The sequence below is a fragment of the Gobio gobio genome (genome assembly GCF_949357685.1).
Source record: "Gobio gobio genome assembly, chromosome: 8".
NCBI classification, from domain to species: Eukaryota; Metazoa; Chordata; class Actinopteri; order Cypriniformes; family Gobionidae; genus Gobio; species Gobio gobio.
The window spans coordinates 47,196,953-47,224,780 of record NC_137114.1 but is presented as its reverse complement, the minus strand read 5'-3'; the positions used below and the strand labels follow the sequence as shown (position 1 = coordinate 47,224,780).

General features: G+C 40.6%; 1 long non-coding RNA gene across 1 annotated transcript; it reads right to left on the bottom strand.

Annotated features, from left to right (window-relative positions):
• Positions 1–382: 382 nt before the first annotated feature.
• On the bottom strand, positions 383–26,593 carry LOC307129917. The gene is made up of 3 exons (XR_013816960.1): positions 26,463–26,593; positions 24,472–24,720; positions 383–3,953 (listed from the first exon to the last, which is right to left on the bottom strand). It is a non-coding gene; the product is annotated as an uncharacterized lncRNA (long non-coding RNA).
• Between the last annotated feature and the right edge of the window lie 1,235 nt (positions 26,594–27,828).

Sequence of the window (27,828 nt, the reverse complement as noted above, 5' to 3'; positions counted from 1 at the left end):
CAATATTATTGCAAAATTCACACATTCCTGTTATATGCTTACCTATAATACATAAATATTAATTTAATCCACAGTGTTCAACCCTTAGTCTAGTAAAGATCATTTCCTCCCTGCGATTTCTTCCAGAGACCCTCCCTGTCCCAACCTTTTGTTGTATACCATATAGATGTCTCCCTTTCACCTCTACATCCCAGCATCTCTGCCACTTTTCCATAGTTTTCATCCAAATTTGGGCTTTAGCCCTTGCTTTACTTATTAAAATTGGTAATTCAACAGCTCCCATTTTACTGGCTTGCTTTGCCAAACCATCTACCATTTCATTTCCTTTGACATGTGCTGGAACCCATGTGAATTTTTGAGGAATGAAATCTGACACTGCTGTGTCTGTGTCGTGACTTTCGTTCGGCTCACTCACACTTTATTTAAAAGCTAGGGCAACCAAAGAGCTAGAGCCGGCCCTGGTCACACATGGCAATAAAAATAACAAAATGCATGAATGTTGTTTGACAATAGGACAAATAAATACAACTTAAATATACAGATACAAACAGTGCTTTAAGTTTAGGTAAGCTACTGTTTGTTTTTCCCCGTTGTTGTTGTTTGATTAATAACGACACAGGCAGGAGCGGGTATAGGCTAGGCCTAGGTTAACTAGGCTATACTGAGTTGCTTTCACTTTAAAACCTACAGTAATGTGCCTAGATTCGGTACACTCGCGCGAGCGCTGACAGGCAGCAAATGCGTGCACAGAATCCGCGGCCAGTCAGACATCAGTCCCTGTGTCAGTAGCGAATGAATTCGGGTTTTACATCGCTTTTTAAAGGTCCCATGGCATGAAATTTTAATTTTATGAGGTTTTTCAACATTAATATGAGTTCCCCTAGCCTGAATATTGTCCCCAAGTGGCTAGAAATTCTGATCAGTGTAAAACCGAGTTCTGGGTGTCTTTCTCTGCCTTTAAGAAAATGACAGGCCAGACTAGCCAATCCTGAAGTCTCCTGTTATGAAGTCAAAACAGGAACGGTTACCTCCCTTTCCTCCGCCCAGAGAATTTAACACGCCCATGCGAGCGCCATATTTGTTTGTCCTTGAGAGATCATTGCTTGTGAACGAGTGAGCGCTGGCAGTTTCTCAGTGTTTGGATGTATAAATGAAAACAGAAGACTTTTTTCAGTTCCTTCTGATCTGTGATCAGTGATTTCTGATGTGTAGCTAATTATTTATTATTCGTGCACACGCTGCGGCTTCTCTCTCTCCCGACAGAACGGTGTTTTCGTGTTTTCTATCTTGTGAGTCAGTGTTTTTTTACGTCCTCGTCGCGTCTATCTGTTCTACAATATGCATATAGTAGTGTGTTTCCGCTCAACATCAGCAGAGTAACATCTTTAGAGATAAACCTCACACACGCCGAAGGTCTGGCTGTACTGGCCGGTCGGCCTTCAACATCACCGACCACCAGTACTGCATCTGGCCCACAGCGGAGGCACCAAACGCGGCGCGAGATTAAGCAGAAGGGGGGTAAGCGTGAGCGTATCCGGACTAGCCAGCCTATCCCCACAATAAACTGGATTACATTCGATTACTGCTGTTGTGTCTTTGTTTGCGCTGTGTACTCAATGCGCGTCACTGACGCTTTTCATATGATAGGAACATATCTAAAAATAATGCTATAATCAACACTTACTCGTTCATATCGACAGCTGTAATGGTACATTGTGTGTGTAACAAAGTTGGTAGAATAATGATGAAGACGGACTCGGTGTGACTGGGACTTGTGTTTATTCAGAACTCTGAGATGCAAAGAAAATAAACTTGCGCTGACAGCGCTCTCACAACTCAGTAATTACTATAAATAACTTTATTAGCAATCGCTTCGTCTCTGGTACATTAGTGATGTCCGGTTCGCGAACAAATCTTTCTTTTAAACCGGTTCTTTTTAGTGAACCGAATCAGTTCACCAAATCGGACTGAATCGTTCTAAACGGTTCGCGTCTCCAGTCAGCGCTGATCCATAATTTACTAGAGTTACTAACTTTCTGACATGAGTGACAGCCCCTCCGACTAGAAATAAACAAATAACCTGAAGTGTATGTTGTAACTACAACAGTTCACTGAACTGAGACGATGAACTGATGAGAAGTGAACTCCGGTCCATCCGTCTCTCTTGCAGGCTCGTGCCTCATAGACCTGGTTAAACCACGCCCCCTCCGCTACAAGATCTGATACTCATTCAAATGCAAAGATGTCAGCCAATCACAACAGTGGGCGTTTTTACTGAAGTCTCACAGCAGACACGCCCCTTGAAACAGGGCATTCAGCCAGAGGGCAAACATCAGTATAGAAAAAATGCCTTTTATTTCTAAATTATGACATTTTATGATGTAAAAATGATACTAACAATAAAAGTACACCTCAGGACACATTATAAAATAATAGAAAAATGTCATGCCATGGGAACTTTGAACTGTTTTTTTAGTGCTATCGGGCATGTCATACTTTTATTTGGTCATTATGCGAGATGGCAGGCAAGAAAGATTCGCCTTTGCTTTCACGATTGCGGAACTGGAAGAACTGAAGCTGAAGAATAAAATCCGTTTGATGTGTCTGTGGTACAATCCGAAAGAGACCCGCGACAATAACACGAAAGCTGATTGGCTGCAATATAAGATGCATGTTGGTCTCTCACTAGCGAAAAAACGAACTAACAACAATTCAATGAGCAAGAGGTAGCGTTACATGGACGTAGGAAAATTAAGACCCGTTTAAAATGATTTAAGACCTAGAACTCAATACTTCAGCGAATTTAAGACTTTTTAAGGCCTTAAAATTTTGATTTTGAATTTAAAGACATTTAAGACTTTTTAAGATCCCGCGGGTACCCTGCCATACTACATCATGACGCAACACCAATCAGGATTGGGCTGATTCCATTCATTCTTCAGACACTTTACAAAGTGTCGTCACAATGACGCAGTTCGAATTCCCTCGAAGGGGAACTCTCAGTATTTGACATGAAACACATGCTGCTTACTTGCAACATTTTCTCATATGAGCGTGAAGGTTTGATAAATGTCTGAAACTCTTCTCACACTGAGTGCAGTATTACGGCTTCTCTCCAGTATGAAGTCGCTCATGTGATTTCAGGGATCCAGAATGAGTGAAACTCTTGTCACATAATGAGCACTTGTAAGGTTTTTCTCCAGTATGAGTTCTTTGGTGGTATTTCAGATGACTAGATAAAGTAAAGCTCTTCCCACAGTCACAACACACATGATCTCTCACTTCATCATGTGTTTTCTGGTGTTGTTTAAAATTATTCAGTCGTGAAAAACTCTTTCCACAGAGAGAACACACATGAGGCTTCTCATCTGAATGAACTTTCAGGTGTGATTTTAGATCTGATGACAAAAAAAAATCTTTACCACACTTATCACAGTTAAATGTTTTTTTCCCAGAGTGACGGAGCAGATGATTTCTGAGACTTGATGCATCAGAAAAACTCTTTCCACACTGAGTGCATGTATACGGTTTCTCTCCAGTGTGAATTCTTTGGTGCTGTTTCAGATGGGCAGCTCTAGTAAAGCTCTTCCCACAGTCAAAACACACATGATCTCTCACTTCATCATGTGTTTTCTGGTGCAGTTTAAAACTGATCAGTCGTGAAAAACTCTTTCCACAGAGTGAACACACATGAGGCTTCTCATCTGAATGAACTATCAGGTGGTCTTTTAGATTTGATAATGAAATAAAATCTTTACCACACCGATCACAGTTAAATGGTTTTTCTCCAGAGTGAATGCGCAGATGAACACTGAGATTTGATGATTTCGAAAAACTCTTTCCACACTGAGAGCAGGTGTGCAGCTTTTTGGCTTTTGTTTCTTGAGTTTTGAAGTCACAGAGTTTCTTTACATCATTTAGTTTGTGTTGTTGCTCCTTCACTTCCATCTGGTCTAAAATAAACATATAAAGTAGTCAGAATCAGTTCAATGAGGTTAAATATGAAAATTAAAAACACTTGGCAGAAAACAAAAGACAGTCTGTGTGAGCATTAAGTATCGGTAACACTTTACAATAAGGTTTCATTAGTTAACATGAACTAATAATGAACATAGACTGGAATCATTTAACATTCAGCAGGCCAACATAAATACAACAGAACAAAGATACACATTAAATAAATTAATCGGCACCGATAGCTGATCGGTGGAACAATCAGTTTCAGGCAGAGATCGCTGTCCTACTGGCGAAGGACGCGATAGAGCCGGTCCCTCCAGCCGATAGGAAGTCCGGATTCTACAGCCCATACTTCATTGTACCCAAGAAAGGCGGCGGGTTACGACCGATCTTGGATTTGCGATACTTGAACCGCTCCCTTCACAGGATCTGAAGGACTCGTTGGTCTCGCTTCCTGTTTATACCCACGGCGCGGGGCGGAACGCGAGATGCAAATCTCGCATGCCAATGGCCCATTGGCCCGTTCTCTAAATCTTGAAGCTGATAGGGGCTCTCTGAAGTGATCCAAATTCGTCAGGGAACGAGGGTTACCATACGTAACCGAGACGTTTTTATTTTTATTTGATCTGTTAAATTTAGTTAATGCACTATGAACTAACATGACTTATCTAGGTATAATTGTATTGCTCAAATATTAATACATGCTGTAAAATGTATATTGCATATTGTTCATGTAAGCTGATACATCCATGTTAACAAATGGGACAAATGGTTAACAAATGCAAAGTGTTACCTATCAAATTTACATGTTTCTAGGTTATAGCTAAAACATTTTTTTAAATATTATTTTAATGTTTAAAATATTTACTTTAGAATTTGTTAGAACTTCTCATTTTAATATATTCATATTTACATATGCATTTCATTTAGCATATGTTCATGGTTTCAGCACTGTTTTACTTAGAGTACAGACTGATCTCATGAAATAGCGTATGTATGACACGCCAATTCGCTATGCCATTTTGGCGTGCTATCAAGATGCATAATCGCTTTTTAGCGTGTTTATCAACGCTGTTTCATTCTATCCCCCTACACTGCTCCTACCCCTAAACCTACCCATCACACACATACACACACACACTGCCCCAGCCCCTAAACCTACCCATCACAAGAAACATTCAGCATTTTTACATTTTCAAAAAAGCATCATTTAGTATGTTTATAAATCCATTTACATTCACGCGGAATCACACGGCGTACACATTCACGCGGAATCACACGGCGTACACATACACGCGGACAGCTCAAAATGCGTACAGATAACACGCCATTTGGCTTAAGAAAGTGGCGTGTATGTTTACGCAAAGTCATGATTTCATGTTGCAGAGTGTTATGGTTTTATGTATATATTTATTTTACTTTTTTATCCAGTATTCATTTTAAAAATGACACGGTTGTTTAATCGGTTATCGGCAAGTGCGGTCCAACCTAATTATCGGTATTGGTAAAATCCACTATCGGTCGACCTCTAATAAATAACACTGCATATTCTTCCCTGTATAAATTAAATACATATTTTATTATTACATTGAGACGTAGCTAAATTCTACTGTACAACATTAATATATTTCCGTCACAATTACTTTGTTAAACTAAACTTTTATTTTGCAGACGCACCATTCATTCACACAGAAACATGCAGAATTCATATTTATTTAACTTTTTGCGGGTTTAATATTCACAGACACTCTCTAATAAATAACACTGCATATTCTTCCCTGTATAAATTAAATACATATATTATTATTACATTGAGACGTAGCTAAATTCTACTGTACAACATTAATATATTCCCGTCACAATTACTTTGTTAAACTAAATTTTTATTTTGCAGAAGCACCATTCATTCACACAGAAACATGCAGAATTCATATTTATTTAACTTTTTGCGGGTTTAATATTCACAGACACTAGTATATATCGTGACTTGTTTCAAGTGTACTGACTAGGGCTGTTTTGAAAAAAATCGATTCACCAATTCTGAATCGATTTTCATATTAATTTCTAAAGATCGATCCGTAACTCAGAGGATCGATTTAATAATAGGCCTACATTTTCCCCGTGAATTTTAATTTGCCGCGTCATTGAATTCACGCAGTCGCGCGAGGTGGAAGGACATTAAAACAACGAACATGGCATCTTTGAAAACTCCAGAAACGCTAAAAGCTGCGATCTGGCAGATTGTGGTTTCTCTTGATTTCAGGCGTTTATCCTCCGAAGCCGTACAGGGTGCGTCCCTGCCGCCTCAGCGCGTACACAACATCCATGGCGGTGACGGCCTTTCTCTTGGCGTGCTCGGTGTAGGTCACGGCATCGCGGATCACGTTCTCCAGGAACACCTTCAACACTCCGCGGGTCTCCTCGTAGATCAGACCGGAGATGCGCTTGACACCGCCACGGCGAGCCAGACGACGGATGGCGGGTTGGGTGATTCCCTGGATCTTATCGCGCAAAACTTTACGGTGACGCTTAGCGCCTCCTTTACCTTTGCGATCTTAATGTCATTTTTAATAATACATCAGGTTCGCGTCTAAATAATTGGTCTACTGCTGCTGATATTGCCTACCTCTGCGTCCTCTGTCGTCTACACCAGTGCAAGTTTGTGAAAGCAGTTGTATCAACACTCTGGAAGGGGGATTGTTCTTTGCAACCATCAATACTCCATTCATTTGCAGTTGAATGTCTATAATAATAGTATCAATATGTTGCATAACTACAGTCCTGTAATTCAGGTAATAGCTGGAAAAAAATGCTTTCTTAAAAAACACTTATCTAAATCTCGAAGATCGGATCAGATCGGATCGAATCGAATAATGATAATCGATTCAAGATCTTGAGAATCGGAATCGATTCTTGAAATTTGAATCGAAACCCAGCCCTAGTACATATATATATCGATATATCGATACTTCGGTTTTAAGGCGTCGGACGAACAGCCGACAGATGTCTACTGCCATGAATGCCGACAGTTGGTTCTCAAACACTTGATCCAAAATACAGTTTACCTAGTTGGCATTACTTTGCGAGACAAGAACTCCCGCGACTGTACACTACAGAGAGAGCGGCTTAAGTAATGCGCGCGCACTATAAGCCTGTCAAACAAAAGTGATTACTGGACTAAATCTTACTGCGCTAATAATGTCAAATACACAAAAGGTTAACATAAACACAGTCGGTTATGTCTAAAGTGAAAGTAAAATCGGCGTGTGTCTGTATAAGTTATTAGATGGGTGTAAGTCTTAAATTGACAGCAGGGCAGCCTATAGTGAACACGCTGCCACTTGTCCTTAAAGGGACAGTTCACTCTAAAATGATGTAATTATTTACTAACTCTAATGGTGCTCCAAACCTGTATTCATTTCTTCTGTTGAATACCAGACAGTTGATGGTAGCGATTTTCATCCATATTATTATTTCCGACAATGGGGACCAGTCACCAGCAACTGTTTGGTTTCCAATATTCTTAAAAATATGTCCAACAGAAGAAAGAACTTTATTCAGGTTTAAAACAACTTGAGCGCGAGTAATCAATGATAGAATTTTCATTTTTGAGTGAACTATCCCTTTAATGTTAATACAACAACAAAAGACAAAGAGAAAATCACTCACTGCTCTTGACTGAAAAACTAATAACAGTAGCTTTATTAAGAATCAATGTATATTTTATAGTGAAGTCTATGTAGTGTTTTATTTTTACATTTATTCATTCAATTTTTACTTAAATACTGCTGTACAGCTCTGAGCTGCCAGTGTAAATCTTTATATACATTTATTTTATATTATACAGTACACTAGGAAAGTGTACAATGTTTTTTAAAAGTAAAGTTTTAAGTTTAAGTAAGGTTTTTCAAGTCTTTTATGTAAAATAAAGAAAGAGTATTGCAATAAAAAAAATTGTATTTTTTCCTCCTTAAGCTCTTGCTGTTCGGCTAAGAATAGAATAGCAAAAATCTGTTGCGACTAGCCATCAGAACCGAACCGAACCGAAAACCGTGGTAAAAAAAACGAGGTATGTATTGAACTGTGGACTAACTGTATTGTTGCATCCCTACTTTGTTCCTACATGAACTGCCTACCTCTTTGCACTTTGCATATTTGTTTTTGCAGTAGTTTTTGGGGGGTTATTTTTCCGGTAAAGATATCAAGATATATATCGTATATCGAGATATAGCAAAATATATCGAGATATATCGGGATTGGGATTGGGAATATATCGGGATTGTTGAGATGGCGCCGCCGTGTTCGGTCGCCGTTCAGGTCGCTCCGCTAAGACTTTGCTTTTATTTATTATTCTACTCTCTTTTACTCTCTATTTTTTCCAACGGATCATCTGCTTTGATCTGTTACGACAGCAAAACACTTCTGGAATTTGGTTACCGCTACACTGACCTGTTTCAGGACACTTTCTCCAATCTTCCATCTGAGATTCGCCGGGACGCCGAGTTGAACAATGGCCACTCGAGTCGACGGCGAAGATTCAAAAAACACCGCGGGAAACGCGCTGGGATCCGCAACAGACTGAGAAAAAGAGCATTCAGTCCTCCTCTCCCGAGCATTTTGCTCGCAAATGTCCAATCCTTGGAGAATAAGATGGACGATCTTAGAGCCAGGATAAGTTTTCAACGGGACATGAGAGACTGCAACATCTATTGTCTGTCCGAAACATGGCTCACGCCAGCGGTCCCGGATACAGCCGTGACGCCGTCCGAGAACTTCTCTGTTTTTCGGATGGACAGAACAGCCGAGGCCGGGAAATCTAAAGGCGGTGGAGTGTGTTTCATGATAAACAAGAAATGGTGCGATCCTAGGAACATCTCCATTCTTTCGCGATCCTGCTCGCCTCACTTGGAACATTTAACTATCATTTGCCGGCCTTTCTACCTGCCGAGGGAGTTTTCCTCGGTCATCGCTACTGCCGTTTATATTCCACCACAGGCAGACACGGGGCTGGCTTTATCTGCCCTCCATGATGTGACCAGCGGCTTCATAAACAAACACCCAGACGCTGCTTTCATCGTCGCGGGTGATTTTAACAAAGCAAACCTAAAGAAAGTATTGCCAAACTTTCACCAGCATGTCTCCTGTCCCACACGAGGAGCAAACACACTGGATCATTGCTACTCTCCGTTTAAGAACGCCTACAAAGCTCGGTCACAGCCAGCTTTTGGCAAATCGGACCATGCCGCCATTTTCCTCACACCGGAATATAAACAAAGGCTCGTTCAAGAGCCCCCGGTGAGGAGGGAAGTCAAACGCTGGTCATCCCATTCAGAGATCACGCTACAGGCAGCTCTTGATGACGTCGACTGGGACATGTTCCGCGCGAGTTCTGAAGACGTCAGCGAGTTCACAGAAGTGGCGCTCTGCTTTATTAACACACTGACAGAGCAAGCCACACAAACAATAACTATAACGTCCTTCCCTAATCAGAAACCGTGGGTGGACAGTTCAATTCGCACTGCAGTAAACTCGCGCACTACCGCTTACAATGCCGGTCTCCTAACGGGGGATATGAGGGAGTACAAAGCTTCATGTTACGCCCTCCGGCGCGCCGTTAAAGCCGCAAAACTCCGCTATAAAGACAGAGTGGAATCTCATTTCCAACTCAACGACTCCCGGCGGATGTGGCAGGGACTGAGGACCATCTGTGCTTTTGGAACTAAATCCTCTGCAGAGGTGAGAGCTGATCCGTTGCTGGTGAACGAGTTAAACTCTTTCTACGCTCGCTTTGATGGTAATCGCGGCAGCGCGACTCCGGCGAGTGACGCGTCAGAGAGAGTCCCTCAGAGCAGCAACGGTCACGTGATCTCTGTCTCGGAGGACGAGGTTCGGAGGGCACTCAAACGTGTGGATGTCAGGAAAGCTGCTGGGCCGGATGGTATTTCAGGTCGTGTTCTGCGGTCCTGTGCTGATCAGCTCGCAGGGCTCTTTACATCCATATTTAACGAGTCCCTTGCTACATCTGTTGTCCCCACCTCCTTCAAACGATCCTCCATCATCCCTGTACCTAAGATCAGTAAACCCTCTTGCCTAAATGACTATCGTCCAGTGGCTCTCACATCTTTAGTCATGAAGGTCTTTGAGAGACTCATTAAAAACAACATTTGCTCCTCCATTCCTGACACTTTGGACCCTCTTCAGTTTGCCTATCGTCCCAATAGATCGACTGAAGATGCCATTTCTCACGTCCTTCACTCCTGCCTCACTCACATCGACAGCAAAAGTGGGAACTATGTCAGGCTGCTATTTATTGACTATAGCTCAGCCTTTAACACCATAGTTCCCATTAAGCTAACACACAAACTCCTGGATCTAGGCCTGAATTCTTCTCTCTGCCTCTGGATTGAAGATTTCCTCACTGGCAGACCCCAGGCGATGAGAGCAGGCCAGTTCACCTCCACCTCCATCACCCTGAGTGTTGGAGCTCCACAGGGCTGTGTGCTGAGTCCCCTGCTCTACTCTCTCTACACCCATGACTGTTTGTCCACACAGCTCCACCTCGATCATCAAGTTTGCTGATGATACTGTTGTCCTGGGTCTCATCTCCAACAACAATGAGACGGCATACTTGGACGAAGTGGAGCAACTGACATCATGGTGCCAGGACAACTGTCTCTCTCTGAATGTTAACAAGACCAAAGAACTGATTGTGGACTTCAGGAAGAGACAGCATCGGTCATACTCCCCTCTCATGATCAGCGGGACACCGGTAGAGAGAGTGAGCAGCTTCAAATACCTGGGTGTGAACATCTCCGAGGATCTGACCTGGACTACACACATCCAGACACAGGTGAAAAAAGCCAGGCAAAGACTGTACCACCTGCGCCAGCTGAGGAAATTCAGGGTTTCACCAGCCATCCTGAAAACTTTCTATCGAGGGGCGATAGAAAGTGTCCTGACTCAGTGCATCACAGCGTGGTACGGGAACAGCACCAGTCACGATTGCAAAGCCCTGCAAAGAGTGGTGCGCTTATCCGAGCGCATCTCAGGCTCAGCTCTCCCGCCTCTGCAGGACATCTACACCAAACGCTGCAGAGGTAGAGCTACCAAAATCATCAGAGACATAAATCACCCTGCAAACTCTCACTTCACCCTGCTGCCATCTGGTAAGCGCTTCCGTAGCCTGATGGCAAAGACTGAAAGACTCAGGAGGAGTTTCTTCCCCCAGGCCATCAGACTCCTGAACTCAGTCACGTGACTTCACTTCACCCCGCACACGCATAAACATCCAGTTTATACATTAACATTCACATACTGCCATTGCACTGCACTTTACGTTCCTATTGTTACTGTGTAACAACCTGTAATAAACCTGTTTGCACATCATACTCCTGTTTGCACATTATACTCCGATTTGCAATTATACCTATTGCTTGCACATTATACTTCTCTATATATAAATATATATATATATATATATTATGTTAACCACTTATTTTTAAGTCTACAGTTTATCTCACTTATCATATCCACTTACTTTATATTTTATATTTTAATTTTATTTTTTTATTTTTATCTTATTTCCTATTTTTATCTTACTTGATTTATTTATAACTCTACTTATGTTAATACTTTTATTCTAATTTTATTCTATTTCTATTTTAATTTCCCTTGTGTTCTTGTAACTGTTATTTGCACTGTCCATGGAGCGGACCTGTTTACATTTCACTGCCAGTTGTATATTGTGTATATAACTGTGTATGTGACAAATAAAACTCTTGAATCTTGATATAATTTTTGCTCCATATCGCCCAGCCCTCGGCTATTTGCAGTATATAAAATAGTTTTTGACCTGATACATTTTTCACTGAAATGAGTCTGACACACGAGTCTGTCGGCTCTGACAGCGTTGCATCACGTGCACCTGCGCAATATCATAGCCTATGATTTCCGAAAATATAAAACTATGTTGTCAACTAGTGCTATGATCACAATAACTTTTGAGGAATATGCAACATAATTTAGACAATTGTTTTTTTATGTATTATAATAACTGACAGACACTCATTTCAGCCACTCTGTGCACCTTGAACAGGAGCGCAGATCAGCTTCACGGCTGAGACACGAATAGACTACTAACTCAACCTCTTAACCTGCGCCCCATTTTTGAGAATTCTTTTAAGACGATATACCCAATTGAAAATGTCTGCAGCTCTTAAACCCTATGGTCTATATTCATAAATCTGGTCTTATTTTAAACTAGACACTTGAAATGTTGCTACCCAAGAGTCATAATAACTCAAAGTAATATGGGAACAGAGTAATATACATGTATGTAAATATTAGGGCTGTAGCGATACACTAATCTCACGATACGATACGATACTCGATATTCAGCTCACGATACGATATATATCACGATATTCAGCCAACAATACGATTCGATACGATATAATTCGATACACTTACATCATTTTCTGAAAGATTTAAAGGGGACAGAGTGATTTTGGTGACATCTTGTGAGTGTTTCATTTACTTGGATTGAATTAACTGAACTGAAAACTAAAATCATCAATTACACAATATATGTCTCTGACGGGACAGAGAGTCTACAGCTTGCAAATGCTGGACAAAATGAATCAAAGATGTGTTGAGAAAATTAGTTCCATTTATTGAAACAGTGCAAACTGTAGCTTACAAGCCTTTGAAAAGTAAATAAAGTGCAGTATTGCAATTAACAATGGAGTTTTAAAAAATTGCAGCAAGTGGCCTGTTCTGAACAGTTTCTTTGACAGCTTTTTTAGCTTGACACTGACATTTGGTGGTATTTCCAGAGTATTTCACGTTTGTGTCACACAGCTTGCAAACCAACAGCGATGCTTTGTCTAAGTCAAGGGTCTCCAACCTTTTTTCATTTGAGAGCTACTTTTTAAAAAAGAAAGTCAAAGAGAGCTACTCATGTTATATAATACTTAAAACTCTTAAATAATGCATCATAATTCTCATATTAACAACTATCCAAACTGTTTTACACCTGAAAGAGTATAGTAGTAGTTCCAGTAGTCGGTACAATACCACTATTTTTTTTTAAATAAATGTTTTATTATATATGATGATAATCATAAGTAAATAATACATAAACATGTAAAGGCTGTATGCTGTTTAAAAGTAAACATTGTTTATAAATGAAAGATCAAGTGAAAAATAAGCAACCATTAATAATTATATAATTAGTATTATTTATTTCATAATTATTATTATTAGTAGAGACGTATTATTATTACATAGAGACGTAGCTAAATGTACTGTAGGCTACAATCTGTAGTCAATCTCTTCACGTTAAACCGAACTTTTATTTTGACGGGTTGCCGTGATTACCAGTGTCTGTGTCAAGCCTGCAGCACTCCTGTCAGAAATTGAAGCTTCCGCGCCTCGATCGCCCCCCGGTGGCCGGTCCCAGTATAGCTCCTAAACCCCACCCCTCCATGTATTTGAATGGGCGCGAGACACACTAAACAATTTAATTACACTTCAAATAATTGTTTCCTAAAGATGGTTTCTGTCATTTTAGTCAGTTTTTATTACAATAATTTCATTTCAAGTGTTCGTTTTTTAAATAAGTTTAGTTTTAGTGAGTTATTTGATGCTATAAAAATGGGGGGTGTGACGTCATGATTGACAGCTGAGATTGACGGCTTCTCTGAGTGAGGTTTTCACTGAGGCACTAACGGACTTTTTTCTGGATTTTTGGGAGGAGATTGGAGCTTTAGCTTTAATTTCTACATTTCCATAACTGTTTTGAAGGGTCAAGGGTCAAGCCAAACATCACTTGTCTCTTCATCAGACACATATCCTTCAAGAATGATTTTATGTTCAATATTAAAATAAGAATGAATGATAATCAAGTTATAACAGTGTCCTACATTTGATAAATCAGTTCTCTATATTCAAGGAGTGATTTTGAATATTGTAGTGTTTTAGTTGCTCTGTGCTTTTGAATCCAGCTCTGATGTCTGTGTCAAGATGTGCTGACAGGAAAATGTCCTTGGTGTTTGAAGTGAGAAGAGCTCAGCATGTGTTAACTGTATGTCTTCCTAAAGCGACCCCCGGGGTCATCTATGTTACAGCTATGTGACTCTTTTGGGGACTCAAAATGTAACAGAAATGTACCTCTCTGATATACTTTTCTTTCTTTATAGAATAGAATAAAGTCACTTCTGTACTAAATGTAGTATCAGCATGTTTTGCAGATTCAGCTTTGTTGATAGTTAGTTAAGATGTCCCGACCTTGATGGAAACTGTTTTTCTGGGAAACTTTGTGTGTGCGTCTCATGATTCTGTGCAGATCCAGTATTGGAGATGGTCCTTTCTGCAAACGATTCCAGACTTTGAGGCGTCTTTTCTGTGACCTCCGAGGTCATTGAGGATTAATCTGGGCCTGGGCGACACGGAGTCTACGCATTTTTAGTGATATATGCTCCTATCTGTCTACGTGTGGAAAGTTGCTTACATTGCATGTTGTTAGAACCAATCAGAATCAGTCCACATGGCATTAATGACGTGTCTAGACCTTGAAAACCGTATAACTGTTCAGAAAATTGTATGTACGTTAGACGGAGGCGGGGAGACTGTTAGAGGGAGTGCGGCCTACGAACTCCTCTTGAGCTGGCTTCTGCTGATGAAACTGCAAACTATTCTTCAGTAAAAATTTTCTTTAATTAATCTGACTCCTGACTCCTGGTCTTCATTTTTCACTACTGGTCCTGGGTCCTAAGCTGTTACCCCAACAGTTTATTTCACACCAACATAATGAATTGTTCTGCATCTGCGAGAGTGTGGGCGGGCTTTTGATAATCGCGCCTCTACTTCCTGTTCTCTACTGCGCAACTCCGGTCCCGAGATCGCTACTGCGCAGACTCGGTCTCAAGATGTCAGCGCCGTGAGCGGGCCTATGAAAGCTTCAACTTTGGTCAGCGGAAGTCAATGAAGTCGCGTCGTCCATATTTTTTTACGGTCTATGGTCTGTGTTCATAATGATATGACAGTGGGTGCGCGTCTTATTCAGCTCCCTAGTTCAGTTAGGGCACTGATCAGGGATCAGCCCATTGACTCATGTCCTGATCAGTGCCCTGACTTCTGAACCAGGAGCAGAATGAGACGCAGCCAGTTTTCTCAAATGAAACGGTAAATTCTCATGAAGTGAGGTTTGTGTTCGTGTCGGCAGAGACTACAAGAGCGAGTGCGCGCGCGGTGCTCGTAATCCACACAGACGCAGAACATGCAGGAGTAATATTTAAATAGTATTTTGCAGTTTATTATTTACAGACACTAGTATATATTCGGCTTCAGTCTGGAGCCCTGCGCTTAAATGAACACGGAAGCGACTGAACGCAGCTGCTATGGTGAGCTATTTTTAGAACAGACCTGCGGGCAACTCGTGTGGTCCTTGCGGGCGCCTCATGTTGTTGACCCCTGAGTCTAAGTCGTCGCTTTCCTTCTTCTTTTTAAACCCAAAGTGCTCCCACACATCTGCTTTTAAGCATGAAGGCGCTGGATTTATATTCGCCGCCATTTATTTGAATCTCCTCGCTCTGACTCCGTAAACAAGAAGAGGTAGACGTCGACGTAAAGTTAGTAGTACGAGTAACTTGCTCTACAGCGGTACTAGCGGCTGGCTGACCAAATCGCTCTTCCTGCAACGCAAATGGGGGTAAACACGGGGATTTGAATGGGACTTATGTATGTATCGATACTCGCGGCTTAAAAATCGATACTTTCTTGGGAGAAAAAATATCGATTTATATCGCAGAATCGATAAAATTGCCCAGCCCTAGTAAATATACATGTAAGTGACTCACGTTTTTTTTTTTTTTTCACTTGGGGAAAAAAATATGAGAATTTAATGTTAAGAGCCTGAAAATAACTTAAATATAAAACTGAATGTGTAATCATGTCATGATTCAAATATGAGGATGATTCTCTAAGGAATGTAGCTTCTGTAAGCTTTTATGTCAAGTAAAGTCTAGGCGTCCTTTCAAAAAGGCCATTTATTTCAGAACATTTGCAATTGTAAAGAGTAGTTTTTCATTCAAATAAATCTGCAATAAACTGCTAATTATAATGGATAAACAGTTACTGGAAAAACTAAAGCAACTATTTACAGAGATTACAAAGTGTAAAAAACTCATTTATCTGATATGAAGTGTCAGTCAGAGTCTGCGCGCTCCACTGCAGTTTCTGCGTAAACACTGGCAGGCGCCATGAGAAACGCGTGCCGGTGTTATGAAAGCGTAAGCACTAACAGTATTCACCAAATCCTACTTACGTAAACTGCGCAAGATAATGCCTTTTGATTGGTTACTAAGTCCATCAATCAAACTTTTGTTGGAAAGGCATTGGCTAGGCACCGAGTGCCTTTATCCAACGAAAACCATGGGCGCAATGATTGACAGCTCTCCATGCCTGTAAGGCGCTTCCTCTATATGATGTATCCTAGGAGAGACTAATGCTGCGTCCCAATTCGCATACTATCCGTACTAAATAGTATTCGAAAAAAGAATTAGTATGTCCCAAATCGTAGTATGTTGAAAAGAGTATTCCAAAGATTCCCGGATGATCTACTATTTCCGGTCAGAATTCGAAGTGCAGATCGATCCGCACTCTAACGGCTGATATTGCCCACAACCCATTGCGAGAACAACAAACGCGGATAAAAAGTGTTGAAAAACTACAAACATGACAGTTACGCGAGTCTGACTGCTAAGTAGAGAGGATTAGATAAAGGGACTTGAGTGAGCGATCATCAGTATTTAACCTGACGAAAATATATTTATTCAATGTTAGCCACATTATATTTCACCTGCAGCAGCATTGTGAACTTTTGTAATGATACGTTTGGCCAAAAACTTTGCAAACACATGAGGAGAGTCTCTGCATTAAAGACCCACGAATGGCAGATCAACGTGCTACTATATTTCTCTCCGATACGGTAGGATATTAAATTGAATGTGGAGGATTTTAACTGTGACGATGATTGACAGGGCAGTTTAAACGGTGACGGGACTCATGTAACTTAACTAAGCAACAGAGTCCGTTAAAGATGACGAAGTAGTATGTCCCAAAGCTTGCATACTTTTCTGCTACACATTCAAAAGTATGTACTTTTTTTAAACAAAAAGGAGTACATACTTTTAGACGTAGTTTAAGTAGGCGAATTGGGACGCAGCATCTGATTGAAGGAGAGAGACGAGGGATGATCCATTTCACGTGGAAGAGACTATTCTAGCAGGGGGAGTTTGCCAGAAACGGATTAGAATCGATATTTCATTGAAAATGGACATGATTGATTACGCTAACTCAAAACTCCCTTGCAAACAACGGAGGATTTTTTGTTTTTTCCCTATTTTTTCGTTGTTTTGGATTAAAAACTTGGATGCATTTTGAAGAGTGGACCCTTACACAGAGATGTATGTGGGTGTTTATTGGATTCGTCTGATCTGAACGACAGGAGATGAAAGATGAGTACCGCTAATATTATGCTAATGTTTACATGGCCGGTCCTTTAGCATTGCATTTAACCCTTTCTTCTCTGGTGTATTTATTGCAAAATCAAGTTCAGAACATGAATCTTGAGTGTTTTAGCTTTCAAATGATGCATAGTTTGTGATAGTTGATTGAATATTTTGTATAAAACAAAAGTAAATAAAAGTAAAGACTTCCATCAACCTCCCCGCCAACGAACCGGTGCGGGTTAAGAAGTTAAAGCTTTTACTCTTAAACACAAAAGGCAAGTCCACTTTAATAAAAAAGGAATATTTATTAAACAAGCCAGATCAAGATCAGAAAAAAAATAAAGCAGGCTCAAAACTAATACAAACAGTGGGCACATGAGGATTAGGCTCCAAATAAAAAACATTGAAATATGGCAATTCTGATATAGCCTACTCAAAACAGACGGGGCAAACTAAAGGCCCTTTCACACCGGATGCGTAACGAAAAAGCGAAGCGGAAAAAAACGAATACTTTGCGTCAAAACCATTCACATCAGCTGCGACGCAAGTTTCAGACGTTCCAACATTCCAAAACATTCGCAGCGACAGCTGAAGAAACACATACACTACATGATCCAGTGAAGATGAGCTTTTCATTTAATTTAAAAGACAGAGAAGAGGGTTTTGGGTGCACCCAGTCTTAAAGAACAGAGTCTGAAGGGGAGTATGCTAATCTTGTACAGAAGCTAAAATTTATCATGGCCGGTTCCACACTTACTTCAAATGTCCGTGGGACAATTTGTGTGACAAACACACACTTCAGGAACCAATCGATCCGGAGCAGCTGTGTTTCCAGCTATGTTTCCAGAATTCCAGTTGAGCCACAATTTAAGTGCCACAGTCGTACTTGATGGAAACACATTCACTTTCCATAGTCGCGGACACAATTAGGTTAGAAAAAAATCAACGAGTTTTAACTCAAAAGGTTATGATATGCCTACAGTGGGCAAACAGCTGCAGCTGTACAGCTGTAATTTCATGAGAAATGCGATACCTGGCAAAGGTTAATGTTGATTGAATAGCTAATGACATCAACTGGACATTTCGTGACCTTTGTTTTCTTGTATGTGATTGGTTTAAGCCTTTTCTGTAGCTGCGAGTGTTAAAAAATAAATAAATAAATAAATTCAACATTGAAAAGGAAAATTAGCCGCAGCACATTCGCGTTCAGTGTGGAAGCACTCATTACACCAACAGCTGATCAAAAAATAAAACCATTGTGCGAATTATTCGCACGTCAAAATCGCATCCAGTGTGAATGGACCTTAACGCAGACAAGTTAGCTTACCGTTTTTCGGTGATATGACATGTTTGTCTTCGAGCTGTGATATGTAAACTGTTGCTTGAAAAATTTTGCATTCAACTTTCCCCATTTTCGATTTTTTTAAAATGCTGCCACACTGCCGATGTCTTTGTTGACATGGTAGAAGAGGACTGACTAGGAAAACGCTCTCATAAATATTATACTGCAAAGTAGGGCTGCACGGTTCTTGCTAAAATGTGAATCACGATTTTTCTCCATGGGAATTGAGATCACAATTCTCTTACACGATTCAAATTTTTTCTTATACTTTCAAAAAAATGAATCAATTTTAAATAAAAGTAATTAGTTACAATTAAATTAAAATGTAGAAACAACAAATGTAGACAAACTAGATGTAAATCTATGCTTATTACTGTTTATTTCTATTTTTATGATTATTTAATATCTTGCCTTGTGGAGAGAGGGTTTTTGTTGTCTTATTTCGTTGTTTATCTTTGTTTTTGTAAAAAATGAAAACTATAAATAAAATAGTTTTAATTTTTTTTATAAGAAAACGCTTAACGTTGCTTAATGTACTAAGACAGTGTTATTAAGAGACCAAACTCAGGAAACATAACAAAAATACTGTTTGATAGAACTGCGTGTGCTTGGTTTGTTACCACAGTTATCTGCGTGCTTCCTCAGCGATGAACTTCCACATTTGCAGCAACCTTTTTCTTCAACTACTCAGGATCCATCTCGACGAGTGCAGGCAGATCGCGCGCGCAGTTGTGATTCTCCTAGGAGGGCGCGTGCACAAATAAACTAATATGGTTTTGAAATGATTTTATCATCTTGAAATACAGGTGGGAGAGCATTTTCTTGTGGTGCCCCCCTCAGCACTTGGTGCCCGATGCGCGTAATGGGAGCGGCGGCACTGTACATGCAAATATTTTTTATATATATTCGTTTGCACGTGACTGTTTAAAACCCGTGTTCTCTCTTGTCCAACCCGACCCGCACCCGACACAGTTGGGATGTTTTTCACCCGTTTCAGCAATATTCGCGGGTAGCCGCTCTGCATTGCACTTTAAAAACCGGATAGTTTATTTATAGTTCGATTACGGATATTTCACGTCATGTTCGAATGCATATTCGAATATCGAATAAAAAGTGAAAGCCCTAATGGCTTTTGTTATATCTTTGTGCCGCTGGGAACTTGGAGGGTATTCAAGATTCAAGATTCAAGAGTTTTATTTGTCACATACACAGTTATATACACAATATACAACTGGCAGTGAAATGTAAACAGGTCCGCTCCATGGACAGTGCAAATAACAGTTACAAGAAATTAAAATAGAAATAGAATAAAATTAGAATAAAAAGTATTAACATAAGTAGAATTATAAATAAATCAAGTAAAAGATAAAAATAGGAAATAAGATAAAAATAAAAATATAAAAATTAAAATATAAAAATATAAAAAAATATGTGGATATGATAAGTGAGCAACTGTAGACTTAGAAATAAGTGGTTAACATAAATATATATATATGTATATATAAAGAAGTATAATGTGCAAGGTTTATTACAGGTTGTTACGCAGTAACAATAGGAAAGTAAAGTGCAGTGCAATGGCAGTATGTGGATGTTAATGTTAAAACTGGATGTTTATGTGTGTGCGGGGGTGAAGTGAAGTCACGTGACTGAGTTCAGGAGTCTGATGGCCTGGGGGAAGAAACTCCTCCTGAGTCTTTCAGTCTTTGCCATCAGGCTACGGAAGCGCTTACCAGATGGCAGCAGGGTGAAGTGAGAGTTTGCAGGGTGATTAATGTCTCTGATGATTTTAGTAGCTCTACCTCTGCAGCGTTTGGTGTAGATGTCCTGCAGAGGCGGGAGAGCTGAGCCTGAGATGCGCTCGGATAAGCGCACCACTCTTTGCAGGGCTTTGGAATCGTGACTGGTGCTGTTCCCGTACCACGCTGTGATGCACTGAGTCAGGACACTTTCTATCGCCCCTCGATAGAAAGTTTTCAGGATGGCTGGTGAAACCCTGAATTTCCTCAGCTGGCGCAGGTGGTACAGTCTTTGCCTGGCTTTTTTCACCTGTGTCTGGATGTGTGTAGTCCAGGTCAGATCCTCGGAGATGTTCACACCCAGGTATTTGAAGCTGCTCACTCTCTCTACCGGTGTCCCGCTGATCATGAGAGGGGAGTATGACTGATGCTGTCTCTTCCTGAAGTCCACAATCAGTTCTTTGGTCTTTTTAACATTCAGAGAGAGACAGTTGTTCTGGCACCATGATGTCAGTTGCTCCACTTCGTCCAAGTATGCCGTCTCATTGTTGTTGGAGATGAGACCCAGGACAACAGTATCATCAGCAAACTTGATGATAGAGGTGGAGCTGTGTGTGGACAAACAGTCATGGGTGTAGAGAGAGTAGAGCAGGGGACTCAGCACACAGCCCTGTGGAGCTCCAACACTCAGGGTGATGGAGGTGGAGGTGAACTGGCCTACTCTCACCGCCTGGGGTCTGCCAGTGAGGAAATCTTCAATCCAGAGGCAGAGAGAAGAATTCAGGCCTAGATCCAGGAGTTTGTGTGTTAGCTTAATGGGAACTATGGTGTTAAAGGCTGAGCTATAGTCAATAAATAGCAGCCTGACATAGTTCCCACTTTTGCTGTCGATGTGAGTGAGGCAGGAGTGAAGGACGTGAGAGATGGCATCTTCAGTCGATCTATTGGGACGATAGGCAAACTGAAGAGGGTCCAAAGTGTCAGGAATGGAGGAGCAAATGTTGTTTTTAATGAGTCTCTCAAAGACCTTCATGACTAAAGATGTGAGAGCCACTGGACGATAGTCATTTAGGCAAGAGGGTTTACTGATCTTAGGTACAGGGATGATGGAGGATCGTTTGAAGGAGGTGGGGACAACAGATGTAGCAAGGGACTCGTTAAATATGGATGTAAAGAGCCCTGCGAGCTGATCAGCACAGGACCGCAGAACACGACCTGAAATACCATCCGGCCCAGCAGCTTTCCTGACATCCACACGTTTGAGTGCCCTCCGAACCTCGTCCTCCGAGACAGAGATCACGTGACCGTTGCTGCTCTGAGGGACTCTCTCTGACGCGTCACTCGCCGGAGTCGCGCTGCCGCGATTACCATCAAAGCGAGCGTAGAAAGAGTTTAACTCGTTCACCAGCAACGGATCAGCTCTCGCCTCTGCAGAGGATTTAGTTCCAAAAGCACAGATGGACCTCAGTCCCTGCCACATCCGCCGGGAGTCGTTGAGTTGGAAATGAGATTCCACTCGGTCTTTATAGCGGAGTTTTGCGGCTTTAACGGCGCGCCGGAGGGCGTAACATGAAGCTTTGTACTCCCTCATATCCCCCGTTTGGAGACCGGCATTGTACGCGATAGTGCGCGTGTTAACTGCGGTGCGGATTGAACTGTCCACCCACGGTTTCTGATTAGGGAAGGACGTTATGGTTATTGTTTGTGTGGCTTGCTCTGTCAGTGTGTTGATAAAGCAGAGCGCCACTTCTGTGAACTCGCTGACGTCTTCAGAACTCGCGCGGAACATGTCCCAGTCGACGTCATCAAGAGCTGCCTGTAGCGTGATCTCTGAATGGGATGACCAGCGTTTGACTTCCCTCCTCACCGGGGGCTCTTGAACGAGCCTTTGTTTATATTCCGGTGTGAGGAAAATGGCGGCATGGTCCGATTTGCCAAAAGCTGGCTGTGAACGAGCTTTGTAGGCGTTCTTAAACGGAGAGTAGCAATGATCCAGTGTGTTTGCTCCTCGTGTGGGACAGGAGACATGCTGGTGAAAGTTTGGCAATACTTTCTTTAGGTTAGCTTTGTTAAAATCACCCGCGACGATGAAAGCAGCGTCGGGGTGTTTGTTTATGAAGCCGCTGGTCACATCATGGAGGGCAGATAAAGCCAGCCCCGTGTCTGCCTGTGGTGGAATATAAACGGCAGTGGCGATGACCGAGGAAAACTCCCTCGGCAGGTAGAAAGGCCGGCACATGAGAGATAAATGTTCCAAGTGAGGCGAGCAGGATCGCGAAAGAATGGAGATGTTCCTAGGATCGCACCATTTCTTGTTTATCATGAAACACACTCCACCGCCTTTAGATTTCCCGGCCTCGGCTGTTCTGTCCATCCGAAAAACAGAGAAGTTCTCGGACGGCGTCACGGCTGTATCCGGGACCGCTGGCGTGAGCCATGTTTCGGACAGACAATAGATGTTGCAGTCTCTCATGTCCCGTTGAAAACTTATCCTGGCTCTAAGATCGTCCATCTTATTCTCCAAGGATTGGACATTTGCGAGCAAAATGCTCGGGAGAGGAGGACTGAATGCTCTTTTTCTCAGTCTGTTGCGGATCCCAGCGCGTTTCCCGCGGTGTTTTTTGAATCTTCGCCGTCGACTCGAGTGGCCATTGTTCAACTCGGCGTCCCGGCGAATCTCAGATGGAAGATTGGAGAAAGTGTCCTGAAACAGGTCAGTGTAGCGGTAACCAATTTCCAGAAGTGTTTTGCTGTCGTAACAGATCAGAGCAGATGATCCGTTGGAAAAAATAGAGAGTAAAAGAGAGTAGAATAATAAATAAAAGCAAAGTCTTAGCGGAGCGACCTGAACGGCGACCGAGCACGGCGGCGCCATCTTAAGAAGGAGGGGTATGGCGATGCTCCGTACAACGTCTGAGTTATGGAAGTTTGCGTGGTCTGGCGGCTGGTATTTTGTGGTGTGGCTCCCTTGTCTCTCATGGCTAAATCGTACTGTACTTTGTGGTGCCGTTTGAGGTGATTTCTCTTACCGCTACAAATCTGACTCCGTTTAGGTCTGCCACCTTGTTACACGTCAGTAACAGCGGAACGTGGCCAATGAGGGAGAGGAGAGAAGTGGAGATTTATGATTGATTGGTTAGTGTTTTGTTATTGTGTGAGTGTGACAAGCTCTGGTGTGACCAATAACGCGTGAACGCAGCATGATCTGAGGGAAATACACGGAAGTGAATCGCCAACATTAAGAAATGAGATCACATTTATGTTTGAATCGAGATTGTGATTTTTTTTCGATTAATCGTGCAGCCCTACTGCAAAGTAGCCAACTTCAATCTGTCTCTCTTCTCCAGCGGGTTGGGCTAATCCAAAATAAGTGAAAACAAGGGGGGTGTTCTGAAGACAGACCGTTACCTGTGAAACAGGGGTGCTCTGAAAACACCCCCATTAGCAATTAGTGCTTTCCACCTGATGAAATGAACGCGGCAAAACAAATTAAATGAACGCGGCAAAAAATCGACCAATCAGAATTTTGGTCGAGCCAGAACGTATCGACTAATAGACTGGGAGATTACAGCCCTATTAATTTCAACAATTACAAAAGTTGTATTTGTTAACATTTGTTAAGTAACGTGAACCAACAATGAACGGCTGGATTTTTATTAACTATCATTAATAAAGATTAATAAATATTGTAACAAATGTATTGTTGATTGTTAGTTAATACATTAACTAATGTTATCAAATGAGACCTTATTGTAAAGTGTTAAAGTATCTTTAATGTGTAAAGGTCAGTTCTGTCATTCACTACAATTAAAACTGATAAAATATGATCATTTCTCTATCATTTATATACTGATATACATATACTGATTATTATTTCACAGCTACTAAAGCAGTCAATAATGAAGAATCAAGAATGGACACCAACCTATTTGTTCCTCAGTATCTTCATCTTTTATTCTGGATGGTTCTGGATAACTCATGTCTTCAATCTCCACTTTAATAAACTCCATCTTTAACAGTAACACAGATTTCAGCTGCTACACCTGGAGTTTGTCCTTCTCTTGTAGGATGATGTGAATATTCCCAGTATTTATTGGTGAATTGTTGTGGGAGGGGCTTCACTGCAGGTGTGAACTGTGATCACTGTGAGATACTGACGCCCACAGGACCAGATCTGGAAAAATCAAAGATAAGTTTTGGGATAAATCTGATTATGTGCTTTACTCATGCTGCTCACTTTTCATAATCAACATATGAAATTAAAAGATTATAATATTTAGACATAGCCTAACTATATGAAACTAAATAGGCTACGTTTTCTTGAACCAACTTTCCGACTAAGTCATTGTCGCCTTTTGATGAATTTTTTCCTTAGGCTATTCCAGCGGAAACTTAAAATACGCCGTCATTTTTAGCCATACAGATAAGTGCAAGACATAATTATAAACAGTAAACTGTCTACCGGTATTTTTATTTGTGTTCACTCAATAACAGCAAAGGCCGTGGACTCAGGGAACAGATTATTTTGCACTCCACTCCAAACGCTGTCTTCATTTCAAAAATATATTTTGTTTATTAAACACAAAGTTTTTCCATTTCAAAAGCATTTCTAAATTCAGTTTATATTTCCAAAAAACGAAATTCCGAGCCAAAATAACGAAGTGGTAAAAAAAACGTTGAGTTACCACCATGCAAACTCAAACTTTTCGCTCGTCTCTATATGTGGCAATGCGTCACAATAACCTGGCGTGTGTAAAAGTCGATCATTCTTTACAGATGATGGTGTGTTTGGACAGAAGACGAGTTCTTTATGAAACTCATAAAAAAACAATAGAATATAAAATGCCACAATTTATCTAACACCTCATATGTGCTGCTCAAGTATAAGGTGCTTTCCTTGCCATCAGTGCTATAAGACGCACGTCTCTTACCGTTAAAAATAATGGCGTGCGGTGGCTGGGATATACATAAACCTAACAACATACGTAGCATAATTTTTGGAATGATTTATCACGAGAGGAAAACAATTTTTTTAGTCGCATAACATCAGTTAATGGAAACGCTGTCATTTCGCAATATTTTTTTTGTCGACTTTTAGAAAATATTGCACAAGTTTTGCGCAAATCTGTAATGGAAACGCAGCTAGTGACTGTTCAAAAATGGGAAAAAACCCTTATTGTGTTTTTTGCCCCAAACTTGCATACCAGTAACTCAAGAAGTATTAATGATATCTTAATATTCTGGTTCTTATCAAGCATTTATTTTGGTATCTTCATTTTAAAGGCCCCATATGGTAAAATGCCAGAGATATGGAGATCTTAATGTGGTTTCATGAACAAATTGATCAATTGTTCATTTTCAGTTGTCAAGAACCAAACGTGGGTCACTTAGCATACAGCTGATACTTTTGTCTTTTACAGAGGAATATCTGAACAACAAATAATGTTGATACGTATTTAAAATATCTTGATATCCTTCTATTCTTAATTCTTTTCAATTGGTAAAATGGTTGATTTGACATGGAATGACCCTTTAATTGCATTTAAATGAAGTGAACATATGTTTTCTATGGAATATGGAGTATTTTGATACAAGTTAGATATTATTTGCATTTTAAACAAGGTTTGTTCAACTCTTGTCCAAAGTCTGAGAGAAACAACAGGACCATCATGTTTAACTGAGCTGCTGAAAAGCCTCTTTGTCTCCAAAAGTTGTTTTCCCCTCATTCATTATGCTGATGTCTGAGATCTTCTGTAAAGTGGCACATTAAGCACATTTTATTGGTGTCAACAGACATATTATTACACTCTAATAATAAACCAGGACACACAACGCATTTCATTACATTGGTCCTTAAACATGTAAACTCTGGAGCTGATTAATGTTAAACTCTCTAATCTGAGAAACATCTCTCACCTGCAGACTGGAAATATAAGGCATCCGGAGAAAAATTTCCACTTTTGTCCTTCATTCACGATCGTTAACAGCGTCGCTTTCAGCTTCAACTGAACTCGGCGCTTCTTCTTCTTCTTTTGGCTTTTTATGGCGGTTGGCAAACAAACGATAGGTGCATTCCCGCCACCTACTGGACTGGAGTGTGGCCCATTGATGAATATGGAAGAACTAAATAATTAAATCAGTAAATGAGAAAAAGTGAGATAGAAAAAAAGGTGCATTACCTTTTAAATCCTATTAAACAAATCTACCTTTCTTAAGAAATCCATTAATGCATTGTATATTCTATGATGGTTCAGTCCATTATTCAGCATTGTTTTAAGTGTAAGTTTGCCTATCCCTAATTCTTTTAATTCTTCCAACAGAAGTACTCGTTCATTTTCATAAGCATTAAAATATAATATACATGCTCTACTGTTTCTGCTGATCCACATAAACTACAATTCCCAGACTCATGTTTACTCATTATATAGAGAGAATAATTTAAAGCCGTATGCCCAATTCGAAGTCTGATAATAACTATATCTTCTCTTCTACTGCCAAAATTAGCTCTTTCACCCCCTACTTGATTTTGGATATGAAAAAGATGTCTTCCTCTTCCCTCCTCATTCCAAAGTTTTTGCCACTTTCCTTTTATTTCTGTTCTAATTTTAACCTTAACTTTGTCTTTACTTAGTGGTATCTTGATTTCTATATGTGCAAATTTCAAAGCCTGTTTTGCTACATGATCAACTTCTTCATTTCCATCCACTCCCACATGTGCTGGAACCCACAGGAAACATCTTAATTCCCAACTTATTCACTCTATACATACTTAAAAGAATTTCATATAAAATATCTTGTCTTGAGGATCGTCCACTAATAAGGCTTGATAATGAAGAGAAAATCTGAAAATATCACCACATTCATTGGCCGATTATCCTCCATCCACCTGATAGCTAATAGAATTGCTACCATCTCTGTTGAATATACTCCTACTTGGTCTGATACTCTTTTGCCCATTTTAACTTGAAAATGTGGGACATATACAGCTGCTGAAGCTCGACCTGTTTCAGGATCTTTGGAACCATCAGTAAAAATGTTGATCTCTGAGTTGTAATTCTGCTCAATATACTGCTTAACCATTACATCCTTTGCCATTACTCGACTTCCATCATTAATCATTTCTTGCAAATTAAAATCGACCAATGGCAAAGGGAATAGCCTAGGGGAAATGGGTGACACTACTACTTTAGGACTCAATTCTATATTTATTATTCCACATGAAATGGCTACTTCTTCTGCAATCCATCCAAAACTACCCAACTTGGCCGACCCATATTCCCAA